This window comes from Bactrocera tryoni, chromosome 5, assembly GCF_016617805.1.
Source record: "Bactrocera tryoni isolate S06 chromosome 5, CSIRO_BtryS06_freeze2, whole genome shotgun sequence".
Lineage (NCBI taxonomy): Eukaryota > Metazoa > Arthropoda > Insecta > Diptera > Tephritidae > Bactrocera > Bactrocera tryoni.
Window position 1 is genome coordinate 19,818,510 of NC_052503.1, and position 17,761 is coordinate 19,836,270.

Sequence of the window (17,761 nt, forward strand, 5' to 3'; positions counted from 1 at the left end):
GCTGAGACGGGATATCTTCCACGACTCTAAATGCTCCAAAGTAAGTGATATTGGGCAGCTGGGTTGGAAAAAACCAGGTTGTTTATCAAAATCAAAATGAATTGCTGGATAACGTTTAATTTGATTACCATTTGGGAGCAGAATGGGCCTAATGATCATGATCTTGCGTCTTTCTTTTCAACTAACCAACCAACGAATTCTCGCTTTTACCGGCTATCTAGACCAGGCATGACTTAAAAATTTAACTGCGGCTCTACTTGACAATAACGTCTATATAATTTGAAATAAAAAAGTGCTCGGAATGATAAAACATTGCTTCCTACCCAGAACTATGTATATCTCCACCAAAATAATAACAAAAGCAATGTTTATTACACCAATGTCAGCCACCAGTGAGCAAGGCGAAGCCAGCGCAAGTCAAATTGCTTGTCGATCTTAAAAAAGTAGTGTCGCAAAGGAAGTTTTTTCAGAGCCACGCGGTGCTATTTGATTTTGTTGGGAACCAAACTGAGCCAAGAGACCAATGACGGGAGCACTGCTGAAAATCTGCTTTGAGGCATACGGATGCTAAACACTTAAAAAAACGTGTTTAAAGCTTCTGAGTGGCAGTTGAAGCTAAAGACTTTTAAAAACCACTATTCGCTGATCTTGCAATAGTAGTAAAAGCCAGAAGAATTAAAGATGATATAAATTTAGTAGGACGTCCTTCACAGAGCCACAGGTATGTATATGGTACTGGTTTTGTTAAACAAAAATACTATTTGTCGGAATTAAATATATATTTCCTTTTAGATTTATGATGATATAGTTATATTGTTCATTTAAAAGATAAGAATATCTGGCGGGAAATAATGAGTTTTTTCTTAATTAATATCAGAAAAACGAAATTTAAGTTTATGCATACATCACCGATCAGTTTGGTGTTTAACTTTGCTAAGAATACGCTGCCTTACACAAACGATAATTATGGTTTTGAACCGCGCTAGCAATTTTTCGTTTGTACTGTACGGAGTGCGATCACTAACTTTACTTTCGCCTGCATACTTTTAGGCGAACGCTTTTGATAGTTTACAAGTTTTTTATGCTATTTTTAATTGTAACTTCATACAAGAAATTTTAACTCGTTTTGAAAGGAATTTTTAATAACTTAAATAAAAACTTTTTCGTGTCAAGTTGAAACGGCTTTTGACTCTAATAGCTTTGAGATACCTCCCAAAAAATACAGTCTAGTACCTTCTAATAAAAATAACTTAATCAGTTTGAAATTGTGTGTTTCCAGTACAATTGCAACGCGGAACTATTGCAATGATGAAGTATTATTGAAAATGCTAGCACTTGAGTAGAGCCTCACATCCTCTACCACTAAATCCACAGTAACCATATGCACTAACCGGACGAAGAAGTACACACTGAACCTTAACATCAGAAACGTTAAAATTCCGACTGTCAGCAATCCTAAGTCTTTATGCTTTATGCTTTAAACTTGACAGCTTGTGCTCCTTCACCACTTACTCACGCAAAAACGCCTTAAGTCGTTTGCTGGCAGCTACAGGAAAACAACGTTATTATGTTCGCCTGGATGTAGTGAAGCGCAGACAAAAAAGCTTCAGACGTGTCAAAATACAGCACTCTTACCATTACAGAATACCTCCTCATGTCTCCATAAGATCCAATCCCGTCGGAATAGCACGTTTCCTGGTTGTCATCGGTATCATCTAACGGTAGGATTTCGATTCGAACTTGAATTTTACCACACAGCGGAGATTAGGTAAAAACAATAGGCACAACATGAAAAAAGTAAATTAATTTGAGCTAAAATGCAATCAATTCCACCACTGAAGGGTGACAGAAATTCTAAACCTCTTTTGTGATATTTTGATTTAGGTAAAAGGACCCGAATTTTTTTTTAAGAAGAAGATTTGTAAAAAAAGTCATAACTAACCTCAATTTCATAGCGCAGTTGCCTTCTTTGTTGGGGGTTCTCTGATTTTTTCTGCTTCGAAACTAGAGTACTTAGTATTTCATCGAGAGACGTGTCACAGAACAAAATACTAAAACAACTAAAAGCGATCTGAAGGTAAAGCGATCTTAAGGTAACGTTATCTGAAGGAAGATGAGGTCATAGAGAGATAGTTCATCGTCCCGAGTTGAGTCTGTTTAGACATAGCTGCCTGTGTATGGAAAACCTTTTCCATTTGGGGAAGACGATGGACGCAAAAAAAAATGTTACCGACGTAAACTTCAAGTTAGCAGGTACTCTAAGGACATCAACTGAACGTGTACCTCATATCTTCTTCTTCTTTACTGGCGTAGAAACCGCTTACGCAATTATAGCCGAGTTAACAACAGCGCGCCAGTCGTTTCTTCTTTTCGCAAGGTGGCACCAATTGGAGATTTCAAGTGAAGCCAGGTTCTTCTCCACCTAGTCCTTCCAACGGAGTGGAAGTCTTTCTCTTCCTCTGCTTACCCAGCGGGTACTACATATACATACATATATACATCATATCATATACGAATATTTGGAAAGCTCTGTGCAAAGTGAGTCCCGCGCAGAGCATACTATTGATCAAAACCAACGACGAATTGATGGTTTAGATCAGTGTTTGGAGATGATCAAGCTCAATAAATTCGAGTTTATGCATCGATATGTGACAATGGCTGAAACATGGCTTCGTGATTTCACTTCAAACTCCAATTGACAGTCAACCGAATTGCTTCCGCAGCCACCATATTCCACAGGTCTAGTCCCCAGTGACTATTTATGGTTCTTAGCTCTCAAAAGAGTGCTCGCTGAGAAGAAAGTTTCGTCGAGTGAAGATGTGATCGCCGAAACTGGGGCCTATTTTGAAGCAAAGGAAAAATTATATCGAAAAGATGAAAAGACGAGTTTCTATAGTTTCTATAGTAAGGGAACGACCTATGTATGCTAGTATTTTCTTATATATTTTCAAGAGCTTTTCAAATTTTCTTATCAAGGCTTAATGTTTTCAAGAGCCAAACTAAACAAATTACTGGTGAAATAATAATTAAAATTCAAAAATAAATTTGCGCTCATATTTCTCTACCCTACATATTTGGTTACTCATATTTGTGTATTAGCTAACTATTAGCGTTTATATGCCTAAAATGAGAAACTATTTTGGATCGATTAACTGCATACTTCAGTCACTCAATTTTTTCACTAGAACTACAGGTAAAGGTCAGCGTGCCATGGTCATGACCATGACCGTGGTTACGACCGTTGAGATCAAATGATTTCTATAGCGATTAAATCATCAAAAATTCTAAAAAGAATACAACAAAAACACACAAATTAGGCAGTCCACCAAAAATAAATTCTAATCAAATTGTCTTCTACGGCAAGACGGACAATGAACCAATGGAACTACACACACACACACACACACATTCAACGTGACATAGCTCATAGGCGAGCCAGCAAACTAGGCATCAAGTTGAGTGATAGTCATGCTGTCGAAGCACAAAAACAACGACTACAAAATTTTATTATGCGCGTCCAAGTGAAATCGTGAATTTACTTTTGCGTTTTGCGTACCCTTCACCTACATCCCCACCGCCAGGGGCTTTGGCGAATATACGCGTGCGCACGCACTTTCAATCTCATGCGTTCTGCTCCGCAACTCCGTCGTGCTGCTTGGTTCAACGCCCGCGCGCTTGTGTGTAGATTAGTTTTTACTTGTAGACAGGAATTAGCATAATGAAAATTGATTCATTTTGCATTGATTCTCGGCTTTCGTTTCGTTTAGGCAGTAACAAAATTTGAAATATTCCCGTGTGTACTTGTGTGTGTTATAGAGATGTATAGACCAATAACTCATAGTTTGATGATAGGTGGCTATTCACGAATAGCTTAGCGAGAGTGTTTCTTTGCTTTTGTTGCTTTTCTTGCGATTCTTCTTTCTTTTGAAGCCTGCGAAAGTGTTTTTGTTGGCTTTTTTTGCGAGTTGGCTCTGACCTTCAACTTGGATTTTGCTGTCACATGGCAGTTTCAAAGCTTTATTGTCTTAATAGTTAGCTAAATAGACGCGTACACACATATATATGAATGCCCAACCTATCATCAGTCAAATATGATAAATGATTTATTGGAAAAGTTATTTGTAATGATTAAAAATATTTTAATTAAATGCAGAGGTAGCTTTTTTTCGATTGTCAGTTATTAAAATTCTTTCTTATGCCTCTGGAATAAATAAAACTTGCGATTTTCGGGCCGAGCAATTACCATTCGTGGGAAATTAAACAGAAAGAATAAAGTAAGTAAATATGAAAGAGCTAAGTTTGGGCGTGAGATCATCAAAGATACCCAGGAATTTATGAGAAGTATTAAGTAAAGTTAGGTTAGTCTAGTAAGCCAATTAGCTACGCATAGATCGTTTTGGTCCTTTGCGATACCAGATTGAGTTCAGTTATTAGGTATATGAGGAATAGTCATCCTTTAGGATGCCTGCATTTGACGTGAATTTCCACAGACTCCTACCTACAGTCTCTTCTATCGCGTGCTAATAGGAATTTTGTGTACCTCCGATGTACCGCTTTGCACATGCAGTTTTGCACCCGAGTAGCTCGATCCATCGCAAAGACCTCTGCTTGAAATATACTGCAGTGGACCGGTAACTTAAGGTTGACTTGTGCCTAACTCTGGATAGTATATGCCCGCACAAACTCCATCCTCAATTTTCGAGCCTTTTTTATAAATGTTTAGAGTGTTGCGCGCAGTTAACCCTTACGCCAACCATCCTGTGGTCAGTAGTCGTCCCGCCGGTTTTGCAGCGCAGTTTTCAGCGAAGAGGTCTATTGTTGGCAGGAACGCCTTGGAAGTTCTTCTTAAAGCTCCCGCTATGCATGACACTGCGAGCCTCCGAACCCTTTCCGGTAGGTGGATTTCCGTACGGTTGTAAACCATGCTGCAGCACCGTAGACGCTCTCCTGTAAAAGCGTAACACCTCTTTACTTAGAAGTGTTTAAATTTAAGGTTAATTGTACCATCAGAATGTTTTAGAAGTGATGCTAAAGCAGTTAAGCAATGCGTCTTCGACATAAAGCATTGGCTCGAATACCCCACAGCGTTGTCAATACCTGTGCGTTCTGCTACTGATCAATGGCTAAATTGCTTGAAGAATTGTGTGAAAGCGAAAGGTGGCCATTTTTAAAAAAAATTGAATGTCACTTATCTAATACAAGCATTATTAAAAATCAAACTAACTTAATTAAAAATGTATTATAGTTTTATTTTTATAACGGCCGGAACTTGCAACAGAACTTATGACAGTTATAATATAAAGTCTAGTTTCCATTGCTTAAGATATCCATTTGAAAGGGTCTAGACAGGAACATGCTCAAATTCGAACAGAAGTTTTCTGTTTCAAGTTTAGTTTTGGCTACTGGATCACTGTTGTATTGGTGTAACATCGGAGTTGGATTAACTTGGATATCCGTTGTCCTCTTGCGTTTTTGCATTGGAACTATGTATAGATTTCGCGTGAGATTAGTAGGCTGCCAGATCTACAGGATAACACAGGAGATCTATCCAACTACTTGCCTTTAGCAAGTTCAATTTGCCTCAACTGTAGGAGTTCTTATTGGATATTGTTCAATGGACTCACATGCGGTAAGGCTAAAAACTTTGTCGGGCGTAATTTGTCAAATTTACATGGTGACGTTTGAGAAGAAGCGTCCAGATACATATATAATTTCACCTTTATTGCCTTAGTTTTGCAAAACAGAGGTTGAAATATCTCGTTAGTATTACCTTCGGTGAACCAGGTGGCATAGGTTTAAATCGCTTTATCGATTTATGATGGTCTTTATGTTTTTATTACCTGTGTTTAATCAAAATTTTAATTCCTCCTCTAACCGATTATATTCGATGCCACAACTGTTTATGTGCTTCCTAATTCTAACTAAGTAGCTAACTTAAGTGTTTATAAATAGAAATAATGGGTTTGGTTTGGTACTTTTTTCAATAGCCTTTTTTGACAGATTACGCTTGAATCGTGTCATGCTGTCAAGTTATTTTTGTTCAGTATTGTTTGGCATTTCATCATGGAAATATTAACGCCTGAATATAGTTTATAAATCGCCGTTCGCAGCAACTCGGACGGACGTAAGGAATGATTTGACGAATTTTATGTCGAGATCTTAAATTCAAAGCGTACAAAACACAGCTTAAGCAAGAGCTGAAGCCGCTCAACATTCTCAAGCGACAAACTATCCAAGATGATCCAACGTTTTCGAGCCAAATTTTGTTCTGCAATTAGGCCCATTTCTGGCTTTTGGAACGAAGAGCATCCTGAAGAGATTCAAGAGCTGTCATTTCATACATAAAAGGCAATGGATTGGCGAGGTTTGTGGAATCTTCGGTCCATATTTCTTCATAATTATGCCGGCGAGGTTTGTAGAATCTTCGGTCCATATTTCTTCAAAAATTATGCCGGTGAGAATGTAACGATCAATGGCGACCGTAAGCACGTCATCATAACCGACTATTTGTTGCCCGAAATTGAAGCTTGTGATCTCGGCGACATTTGGTTTCAACAAGACGGCGCCACTTCCCACACATCGCTTCACTCAACGTATTTATTGAAAGAACACTTCGGTGAGCAGATAATTTCAAATTTTGGGCCGGTCGATTGGCCACCAAGATCGTGTGATATCACACCATAAATCTATTTTCTGTGGGGGTACGTAAAGTCTTAAGTCTTTGTGGACAATTCAGGATCAATTATGGCTGTGGGGCAAAACATTACGCCAATTATCAGTCGAAATGCTCGATCGAGTCATCGAAAATTGGACTCGAAGGAAAAAAATATATATTCAATTATTGAACATTCACACATTTATTAGTAAGCTTCATTCTGGCATATATTTTTTTAACTTATCTAAATACATACATATTAATAATGGTAATATTGTGTGTGGTAACAAATAAAAAGCCGGCTACTAATCCCTTAAATCTCAAAGCTTTGTGATTTTCTTAAAATCTGAGCAAAAAAAAAATAAAGAATTCTTACAAAAGCTTTGAAGGTCAAACAAGTTTAATTGCACACGGAGTCCTCCGGGAATAATGACCACTTAATGGATCTTTATGCCTCATTTACATAACAAATGTAGCCACAAAGAATGCCTGCCTCTACGCTGCTGCATACCGAAATAGAAACTTTCTAATTGTCAGTTGGAGATCACAAATTCACAACAACCATCAAAAAACAAAGAAACCTAAAAGGTAAACTTTTAAAACCTTTCAATGTCATAACTTTTTGCGCATTATGAAATGTGAAAGGAAGGAAAAGGAAGCGAATGAAAGAAAGCGAAAGAATCTCAAAGGGAAAGGTGAGATAATTTCATAACAACGCAAAACAACACTTTTTCTTTTCTTCAGTTTCGGTTCTTCAGCCCAACCATTTTTGTAGAAAAGTTCAATAAACGCATTTATTCAAGCAAATGTTACAAGAACACCAAAAACAAACAAACAACAAAACAAAGCAACTAAAAGCAAAGCGCTAATGTAGCAAAATATATGAAAAAACGCAACAAAAACAACAACAACAACAATGAAAAGCGCAAAGAGCACGCTAGAGCTGGCGGGCATTCAACTATTTTCGGCAGTTTTCGACCATTATTTAGCTAGAAGTTGATAGACAGCCACTGGCGTTATTTGTGGTAGCTACTCAGCGAGGCGTAGAAGCTCCAGCGCAAAAAGGGAAAATAAACTACTAAACATTTCACCACTAACATAGGCACATACAATTCTACAAACCTTTTTTTTACGCAACTAAATAATATGCGCATCCGAAATGATGTAATGCCCAAAAACTAGTGGAGCACATGTACATACAATGGAGAACAGAGAAATGCGCGCACATAGAAAATGCAAATCGGAATCAGAATAAACTTTAATTTTCAAATTCAAATTTATGCTGGTGGCTTTAATATTAGCGAGTAAGAAAGGGCTAAGTTCAAAAATTGTATACCCTTGCAACTTGCGGAAAACAAAGACAAGGAAATTCTTTCCTTCAGGTATTGGCAATATTAGAAAATGCAGCGAAAGGGTGGAACTTCATTGTTCGACGAAATCGTGAATATGATAGATTACAATCAAAACGAAATTTGTATTAAATGATCATCTATCGATTTTACCTATTTATGCAATACCACGCACTATTAACATGCCACATACTAATTAAATGCTCTTTGGGTTTCATCACAAACAATCACCAATAATATGGAGCAAAGCCAGCCGGGTGTTTGAAAATGCTGATAATAGTTATATAGAGGATAAGCCAAGCTTTCGCCCGATTCTATACGTTACACAAATATACACTGTTGTGAGTAAAACATGCTCTCTCATCTTTAATGAAATAACTCACATATTAGCCGATATATGAGGTATAAAGTCAACCGGAAACTCGAAAATCTTTACATTAGGTATATGGGGGTTAAGGGAAGATTCAAACCGTTTTTGACACATAGGATTTTCCGGTAAAATGATATTTAAAAAAAATGTTGCTAAGTTGGTAAAACTGTCGTTAATTACTATGGCAAATATGAGCGCGATCTGTCAACCAGCTTGTTTACAGCAGCTGCTTAAGTCGATATAAACAGAACAAAGAGTTTGTCTCGAATTTTGGATTTCTAACCAAATTTCGTATGCGAAACCGTTGCGGATGTTGAAAAAGACTAACCGTTATTCAGTTTTACCAAAAACACCAGCCTACGAGTAAAGAAATGTCCGGTTCTGGACAACCTTCGATCTCTTAAACTGATGAAAATATTAAAAAAAGTGAAGGATTGAGGCCGGTCGAGTGATTTTGGTGGATATTGGATATAAAAGGAGTTCTTGCTCGACTCGCCTCGATAAAACTGATTTTTTTTTTTAAAGAATACCCTAAACAGGTCTCTTTGGACATGCTGTCGTTTTAATTGCGATCCCACATTTATGGAGAGCATTATAAGCGCCGATGAGAAATAGGTTTAAAGATTTTGCGTTTTATTTACAATTTCTGGGTACTTTTGACCGATATTTTCCGTAGAAATCAACTACAGGCAGAGGGGTCCCCATATTCGTTACCCAGAAGCTTGAACACTTTCGGCTAGATTTGGCAAAGTTTTGGTCATAAGATGGTACACTTCAAAGGCATTATTCATACAAAACTTTATTCAGTTATTTTAATTGGTGTTTTATTTGTATACTGGAATATGAAAGAATCAGATAGAATGTCAAATTGTGTTACATGGAAAGTAGGCGTGGTTGTAGTTCAATTTTCACAGTATGATATAGAAATATAAGATGAATTTTATGTGCCGAATTTGGTTAATATCGGTCGCGTTAGTTTTGAGATATGGATTTTCATTATTTTGATACTTGGTTACTTATGTGCATTAAACCTATTAGGGACGGAGCCATACCCACTTTTTCAAAATTTGTTTCAAACAGATGCCTCTTGCTACTGCGATCTCCAGTGTCAAATAAGAGTTCTGTATTTTCATTATGGCACTTTATAGGTTTCCTTTTAATAGCGTTTTGTGGGCGTGTCAGCCTTCTGATTAAGCGAATCTACGAATTCGACCTCACTTTTTTTCCAAGGAACTCGTGCACCAAGTTCCATTACGATATCTTTTTTACTCAAATTATTGCTTGCCCAGCCGTACGGTACAATTTTTCTTCACCTGAAAAGCTTTCTAGTAGACGACGAGGTGGTACTTTGGGCAAATAGGTAAGATACAACTTAATCCAAATGAGACAGTAGATTCTGCTTATGGTAATATCCGGTTATGAAATTATAGAAGATGATGGGAACATAGAATGATTAGCCTGATGTTGACACTCGCACTGAAATTCCAGCCGCTTCAAAGCTTTTTAAAGAAGCTTAGAACAGAGTTGGAATGTTTGAACAAATCGAGTCAACAAAAATTTAATTGAAAAGTTCCCGGCGTGATCATTAGTTTGTCGCATCGTTAGTTTATGAATTATATGGTTTTGAGTGTAGAACTTATGTGATTGTGAAAAAATTGATAAAATGGAATGGAGTGGTGTTCAAATGTTGCTTTTTGAAGGGAAATAATAAGGTTGGATCAAAAACTTGGCGACATGACGAGTTTCCGGATACTGCTTAATGAAAATCAACCATAAAGAATTGGTATGCTAAGTTTAGGCATGGTGAAATAAGCACCGAGAAGGTGAATGCAGTGGACTCCCAAAAGAGGTTGGAATCGACAAAAAAACATCAAAAAAGTCCACAAAATAATTTTGGATGACCATAAAGTAAAGTTGTTCGAGATAGTAGGCATTTTAAAGATAACAACTAAATGTACATATATATCATACTATTCACGAATATTTGTGTATGAAAGAGTTCTGTTCTTTTGAACAAAAACAAAGACGAGTTGATTATTCGGAGCACTGTTTGGAGATGTTCAAGCGAAATAAATTCGAGTTTTTGCGTCGATATGTGAGAACGGATAAAAAATATCCCCATTTTTTTACACCGAAGTCCAATCGACAGTCATCAAAGTGAAATGACACGTTGAATCCGTTCGAAAGGGAACGTTATGACGTTTGTATTCTTACCTTGAAGAAGGGAGGGTCATAGACATAGCGTTATTGGATAGTTTGAAGAACGAAATCGTCGAAAAACGGTCCTATTTGAAGAAAAAGTAAGTGCTGTTTCACGAAGACAGTGCACCGTAACTTGAAATCCTTCCTCATCCACCGTATTCTCCAGATCTGGCCTCCAGCGGCTTTTGCTGTTATCAAATCTCAAAAAAAGCTCGCTGGAAAGGAGTTTTCGGCGAATGAAGGTGTGATCGCCATAACAAAGGCCTATTGAAAGGATATGTTTAATAAAAAAAAATTCAGTTCACCTGTTAGGATAAACTTAAAAAATATCACTAGTGATCATTGATAGAAATGGCGATAGAAGTCCCCCAAGGCAGATGGATATATTCGAGTACACAAGAGACAAGTTTATTTCCGTTCAAATTCCGGAAAACTCGATGGCACTTACGCCAATGATTTGTGATGTAGTTTCGCTGACAACAATCTTATAAAATTAATATATAGACGTCAAGGCAATATCTTAAGTGTTAATGACCACCTCTACCAGCAGCAACAACAGCAGCTTCAACAATAACACGCGGCACTTGCTTTTTGTTACTAACAGCAAAATAATTACAATTTCATGCAATTTACCGACAACCTTATAACCAGGCACGCACAAGCACACACCTACTGATATGGACACATATAATAACTCACGTGAAGGTAAATTTGTTGTTGTACCGCATCATTTGACTTTCGACTTCGTTGCTAACAACAGCAAAGAAACAACTTTACTTCACGCCACTCATTTGTTTGCGCCTGCGCCCGCTCGCTCTCTCTATCCCTCCTCTTTTGGCTTGACCGCTTGACCAGCAAAGCAAATTATGACATAATCGCTTGACTTGTTGCCACTCAGGCCGGGCATGTGAAAGTTACGTGCGAGTACGTACCTCGTAAAAAAATGCTTTAATATCCTCATTACATATTTTTTGGGGGGCTCAAGAAAAAAATTAAAAAGTAAAAATAAATAAAATGAATTGAAAACAAAACTGCGTTATTTTATAAATATTTGTGCGAGTCTGTGGGACTTTTGCGTGCTGACTGATGTGCTAAGTTTAAAAACATTTTTAAATATATATAATATATTTGTGTGTGTATGTATAGGAATATGACTGCTGTAGGCGTGTGAGGTGTGTTAATTTAAGATTTCGTTAAAAAACTGCGTGTGACTTTTGCTTTGAGGTGTGGCCGACATGTTCAGCTGATTCATTATGCGAGCATTTAGAATTCATGCAAGAACTTGTTCGTTGTAACTGAAGAGAATCCCCAGATGACGCATTTGCAGTGCAAAATTGATTATTTTTGTGAAAGAACATTAAAGTTTTATCAAATTATAAACATTAATTGCTTCGTCCTGGGCGCGGGCATGAACAGTTGAACAATTTGGAAACCATCAGCATGATCTTTGGCTCTACTTAACCTACGTAGTCATATGTATAGCCTCCATTTCGGAGACTCTGGATAGCTATTTCGGCATCCGCTGGGTAATGCGTTAGTAATATGAGCAGCGTTGTCTAATCCCATGTACATCAAATTTGGATAATGGAAAGGGCTTGGAGCCTATTCTATAAAACAAAATCCAGTGAAAGACTAAAATGCAAACAAAATGGAACTACGCATTGTTGACCACCGCAAAAAGAAAAGGGACTATGATTTATTGATATATACCTGGAATGTTCGAATAGAATGCAACTGATAGAGGCACATCTTAGGACAATGTTGCACGAAGAGGGCAACTTATGACAGAAACTTCATTTAATATAAAGAGCAGTGCGAATTTTCAATGAAGATTTGTGGTTGTCAACTTGCCTCGCGGTCTCACACTAGCGAACAAAATACTAGCTACTATTTGTCTCAAATGATACTTTTTCAACATCCTCCATAATTGCACCCACACCCTGATGGACGAAAAGGACGATGAGTCTGAAGCTGGATTCCAAGCTGAACTCGAGAACACCTAAGACGACTGTTTCATACACGATGTTATATGTGTTTTCGGAGATTTGATGCAAAGGTCGAGCAAGAATGTATCTTTGTCGTTACAGTGAGGAAATTTAGCTTCAAGAAGGCAAGATCGAACAACGACCTGCGACTTGTCGACTTCGCCATAGCCTGAAACATGTTTGGCTGTGGTACCATACTCCTCCACGGTGATATTCATAATGTTAAATGGGTATTTCTTTAGCCGTCAACAAAAAATCAGACTGATCAATACGTGAACGACGAGATAAGAACATACTACACGTGCGTATGTTTCGTTGACCAAATATTGACTCGGATCGTTATTATTAAGACTTAACAGCCAATAATGCATGTCTTAGCACACAGAGAAAGTTCGACGTGGCAAAGCTGCGATTACAGCGGACAATTGATGCCCTTACTTCTCAACTTTCTGACTGGGGAATCTAAGCTCCCGACCAACTGATGCTGATGGACACTGTTGCCACATTTCCTACTTCCTATACGCTTTTGCTAAAAGCGTTCTGATCTTCCTACATCCCTCTCAATAAAATCAATGTTATAGTGAGAAGTGTCGCAAAGTCACGAACGATATCGGGAAATGAGATCGGAAGAAAAAGAAAAGAAAGGTATGTTCACATGGCAAACATTATCAACACTGCGATCTAGTCACAGATCACTAGCGGGTAGTGAAAATATGGAAGCAATACTTTTCTAACTTGCTTTCTCGCAGAAAGATCAAAACACCAGAATGAAGGTATTGATGTAGCAAAGTATTTTACTTATAAGAAAGAACGCTGGACTGTATGCAACTTGGAGAGCGAAGAACTGAAAGTATTCAATAGGTATGACGGCATTAGGCTTCTTTCTCCTTTATTTTGCTTTAGAAAATGATTTGGTGACGTTTCATGAAGCTATCATAAGAATAATTTTCTGAATATTCACTCTACGAGTCTTTAGCGACTAATCATAAGAGATACATTAATTACTATTTTCTATGGAAAATACCTAGGCATGACTTTTCCTCTCATCTCATGACATTATATTGATCCCAAACGTTGAAAAAATCAATGCTTGCTTAAATAGTTTCTTTCACCCAAACATTTTTGACTTCACAAGCAATGAGATTTATCTCCAAGCGCTGTTGGCAGCAGTCAATGAACTCTAAACTTTCGACAAAAACTCGATTTGTCACACACCTTTCTGTTTTTTGTCGGTTTGTTTGGTCTTCACAGAACAAATGAACCTTTCCCAACAAAGCCAGTGACAGTGCAACAACAAGAACAGCAGAGCAATAAAAGTCGCCGGCTAATGCACCGGTGCGCTATGAACGGGAATTTAATTCAACAAACGGCTGGAGACACGAGAGAAAATGATCAAATGGAGATCAGCTGATTGAATGACGAAATCGATGAACGCACCAAAACAACAAAATTCAAACCGAAAAAAGTAAACGAAAACAAAAATGCAACAACAAAACGGGGATGGAACAAAATTCCTTGTTTATGTGTGAGTGATCTGGCTGTAAGTGTGTTTGTGAGCATCAACAAGTGAAAGAGGCCAATGAACTTTTCTGGTCAATATGGGATGAAAAGTAAAATGAAATGTATCGGTTGCTGCAGCGAGCAATGCCAAAAGTGCATTTTGAGCGTGTGTGTGAAAAATTAAAAGCGAATGCGGAAGCGTGTGTGCTTGTAAGTGAGTATGTAGAGCGCATGCGTAATGTTGACATAAATAAAATCGATGCCAAGCAGACACGAAAAAATAAATAAATTCGTTGAAAGTTTTGAGATGAAGAGAACATTTTTGGAGGTTTGTTGTAAGAGAGCTGGTTAAATGATGAGTAGCTTGGCTGGAGATAGACAAGTGGTAAATGGAGTAGAGTGTGTGGCTTAAATATTTACAAAAGCGGAAGTATTTTGAGTTGGCCAAAATCAAAGAACTGCGTACAATGACCTTTTGGATTGTGAAAAGGTAAAAAGTGTTATTTATAACATAAAGAAGATGATTTAGGGTTTAATTGCGTTTGGATGACAGAATAAAGAGCTTAATTTGAGTTGAGTGAAAATTGAGTTGACTTTGTTTTAATGGTGGGCGAGTAGTTAAGCGCGGAAAAAATAATTTTTGTAAGAAAATATATAAATTTGAGCGACTTGGTGTATTGAATACTACCGATATAATACCTAAATACCTGGTTTCTATCTCTTTTATACAAATAAATAAATAAATAATAATTGAAATAATTTTTGAAGAAGATAGGATTTTTCTGAGGCAATATTTAAGAAAAAAAAACAACAACAAAAACATAAGGCGTCAACTTTGATAGTGCCGAAGTCAGAAAATTCTTCACTATTAACGAAGTTTCCATACAATAACTTAAATTTGGTTTTGTCAAACAAAAAAATTTCCTATACAAGGACTTGATTTCAGTAGGTCAGTTTATTTGTCAGCTATATGCTACTGTGGTTCGAACTGGAAAAATTCTTTGGAATATCTTGGATAATAATCGTAATGATATCTCGTCAAAGAAAAAAGTTTTCCATATAAGGACTTGATTTCAATAGGTTAGTTTATATGACAGCTATATGCTATTGTGGTTCGATCTGAAAGATTTATTTGCAGATTGTACAATTATTTTAGATAAGAAAGCTTACCAAATTTCGTAAAGTTATCTCGTCAAGGAAATGAGTTGTCTATACAAGGACTTGATTTTGATAAGTCTGTTTGTATGACAGCTATAACCTATATTGGTCCGATATCAGCGATTCCGATAAATAAGTATTTGAATAAGAAGAAACGAGTGTGTGTCAAGTTTCAGATTGATACCTCAACCTCTTCAGGATATAATAAGATAAAATGTTATGAGAAAAGTCAATAGAAGATGTGAAATAAGACAAAGTGGTTTTAAAACTGGTAAAATCTGTCTAAAACTGTCAAATATGAATGCCTCTTTAAGAAGACTCTAGTTTTCCAGGTCTCAAAAGTTACTTTCCTGGACTTATGAGGCAAAAAAAGTTAGGAGATATTGATTATAAAACTGAGAAACATGAAAGTGAAGATTATTGCTTGAGAAATTTTTTTAAATTTTCAAAGGATTATTTTTTATGCATCCAAGAAAACAGCTAAGACCCCAAGAACTTATTTACGCTTTCAAAAAGTAATAGAACGCCGTTAAATAATGAAATTAGAAAGACCAAGGTGAAAATTCAAATTATTTAAGTTCGAAGAGGTTTGTTCTTACAAGCATACTTACTTATATGGTTGATATATCTGATATTACTAGATTTTTACTACCCTCCGACTAGTTTGGATATTTTATTGACATTGATATTTTAAATAAAGACTTAAGGAAATACCGTGAGTTCTAAAATTCGCCTAATTGTAGGCAAAAATTTAGTACTTATACCTTATATGTATCATATATTACCTTGCCTACTTGTAGGCTCATTTGAAAGGAATTTAGTAAAAGCAGAAAGTTACTAAAATACGAAAAACTACTTAAAAAATGTGTGATAACTAAAAAAATGTGTGTGATTATTATGGCGTCTTGAAAAGTTGCTGAATATCTAAGCATATGCTTTGAAATAGTATTCTATAGAGCGCCTAACTATAGGCAACAATTTATAGCTACTATAAAAGTCTGTATCTGCGCTATATAGCAGGGTTCATACTAAGGATGATTTTAAAAGCTGATTACAGGATAAAAAGTAGCTCAGTTACCAAAATCACCACAAAAAAATTAAATAATATCAAAGAAAAAAAATATTTTCCAAAAATTGTTAAACTACACTTTTAAGCTTTGAACACCAAATGGTATTTTAGCGTAGCGACTACGCACATGCGCGCCAGGCATCACGTAACTTAATGCGATCTGAACTTTTGGCTAAGCTTCAAACTTTTCTACGGCGATGAGATGAGTCAATAACCTCTGCGTGCAAATGAGAACAGCTGGGTTTCGATGAAAAACTCAAATGAAAAATTAACTCATAGAAAATTACAAAAAAAAATACAATAAAAAAATACACACAAAATTGTTACAAAACAAAGCTAACAAGAACCGCGTTAAAATGCGTTTACAACAACCACACAGCAAGTCGAGTTCACTGACATCGTTTAATGTCAGTACATTGTAATACACAACAATAACAAAAAAAGCATAACCGAATTAACGAATGAGCAGGAAATGAAATGCGTTCACTGCCACGGCCCTTTCTCTCGCTCTTCACGCATGCTCCAAGCTGTAAGCCACACAGCGAATGGCGTTTAAGCCCAAAGTAACCGGGCAGCGACAAAAATACTTATCATTCATACCTCACGAGGGTGTGTGTGTGTACGTTTGCTGCCATAATTTGTGTTGCTTTTCGGCCGCCCAACCATATGCCGCTCACTCTCTGACGCTGCGACACCGACTGCGCCGTCGACACATTTCACTTTTACCGGCCGGCTTTGAAGGCTAAAAAGATAACAACTACAAGTGGTAATCAACAGAATTCCATTGCAGGCACATACATACAAACATGCACATACAACAACATGTGGACGAACATATAAGTAGACACACACATATACACAAGCATATACATAAGTGATCATCTGTGTGTGAAGAAGCTCCATTAAAAAACACTCTTACGCCTGGCTAAAGCGCTTTTTTGTTGGTATTGGTGATCATGCCGAAATGTAGACTCGCTTCTACGGGGGTCATTGACCAAATTCGTTTTCCCAAAAACATAAATACATCACAAAATATGGAGAATTGGTCAGAAGCAACAAAATTTTCTATATACGCACACATACTTTCTCATTTTTATATAAGTGTGTGAATGTTTGCTCTCGATGTGTCGGTTTGCCTGTGGACAGCGTGTAAAGTTTTACGAGTGCGTGAGCGAGTGCTGGCTTCAGTATAATTGCGGAGTGCGTGCAGTTATCATGTCACTGTTTGGGCGGTATTTTTAGTTTATTAAATTTTTTCTTAATTTTTTTGGAAATTATTGTTGTTTATTGCTATTTAGTTCAAAATATGTAAACTTATATAGTAAAGAGCTTTTTAAAATACCTCTGAGATCATTTTAAGCCAGCTATTTTACAACTAGGTCTCACATTTATATTTCTAAAGCGAGGTTTTCTCAGAGCAATATTATTCACAGCAGATTTGACAAGCATTCGAGTCTCTTTCTGACAGAAAAA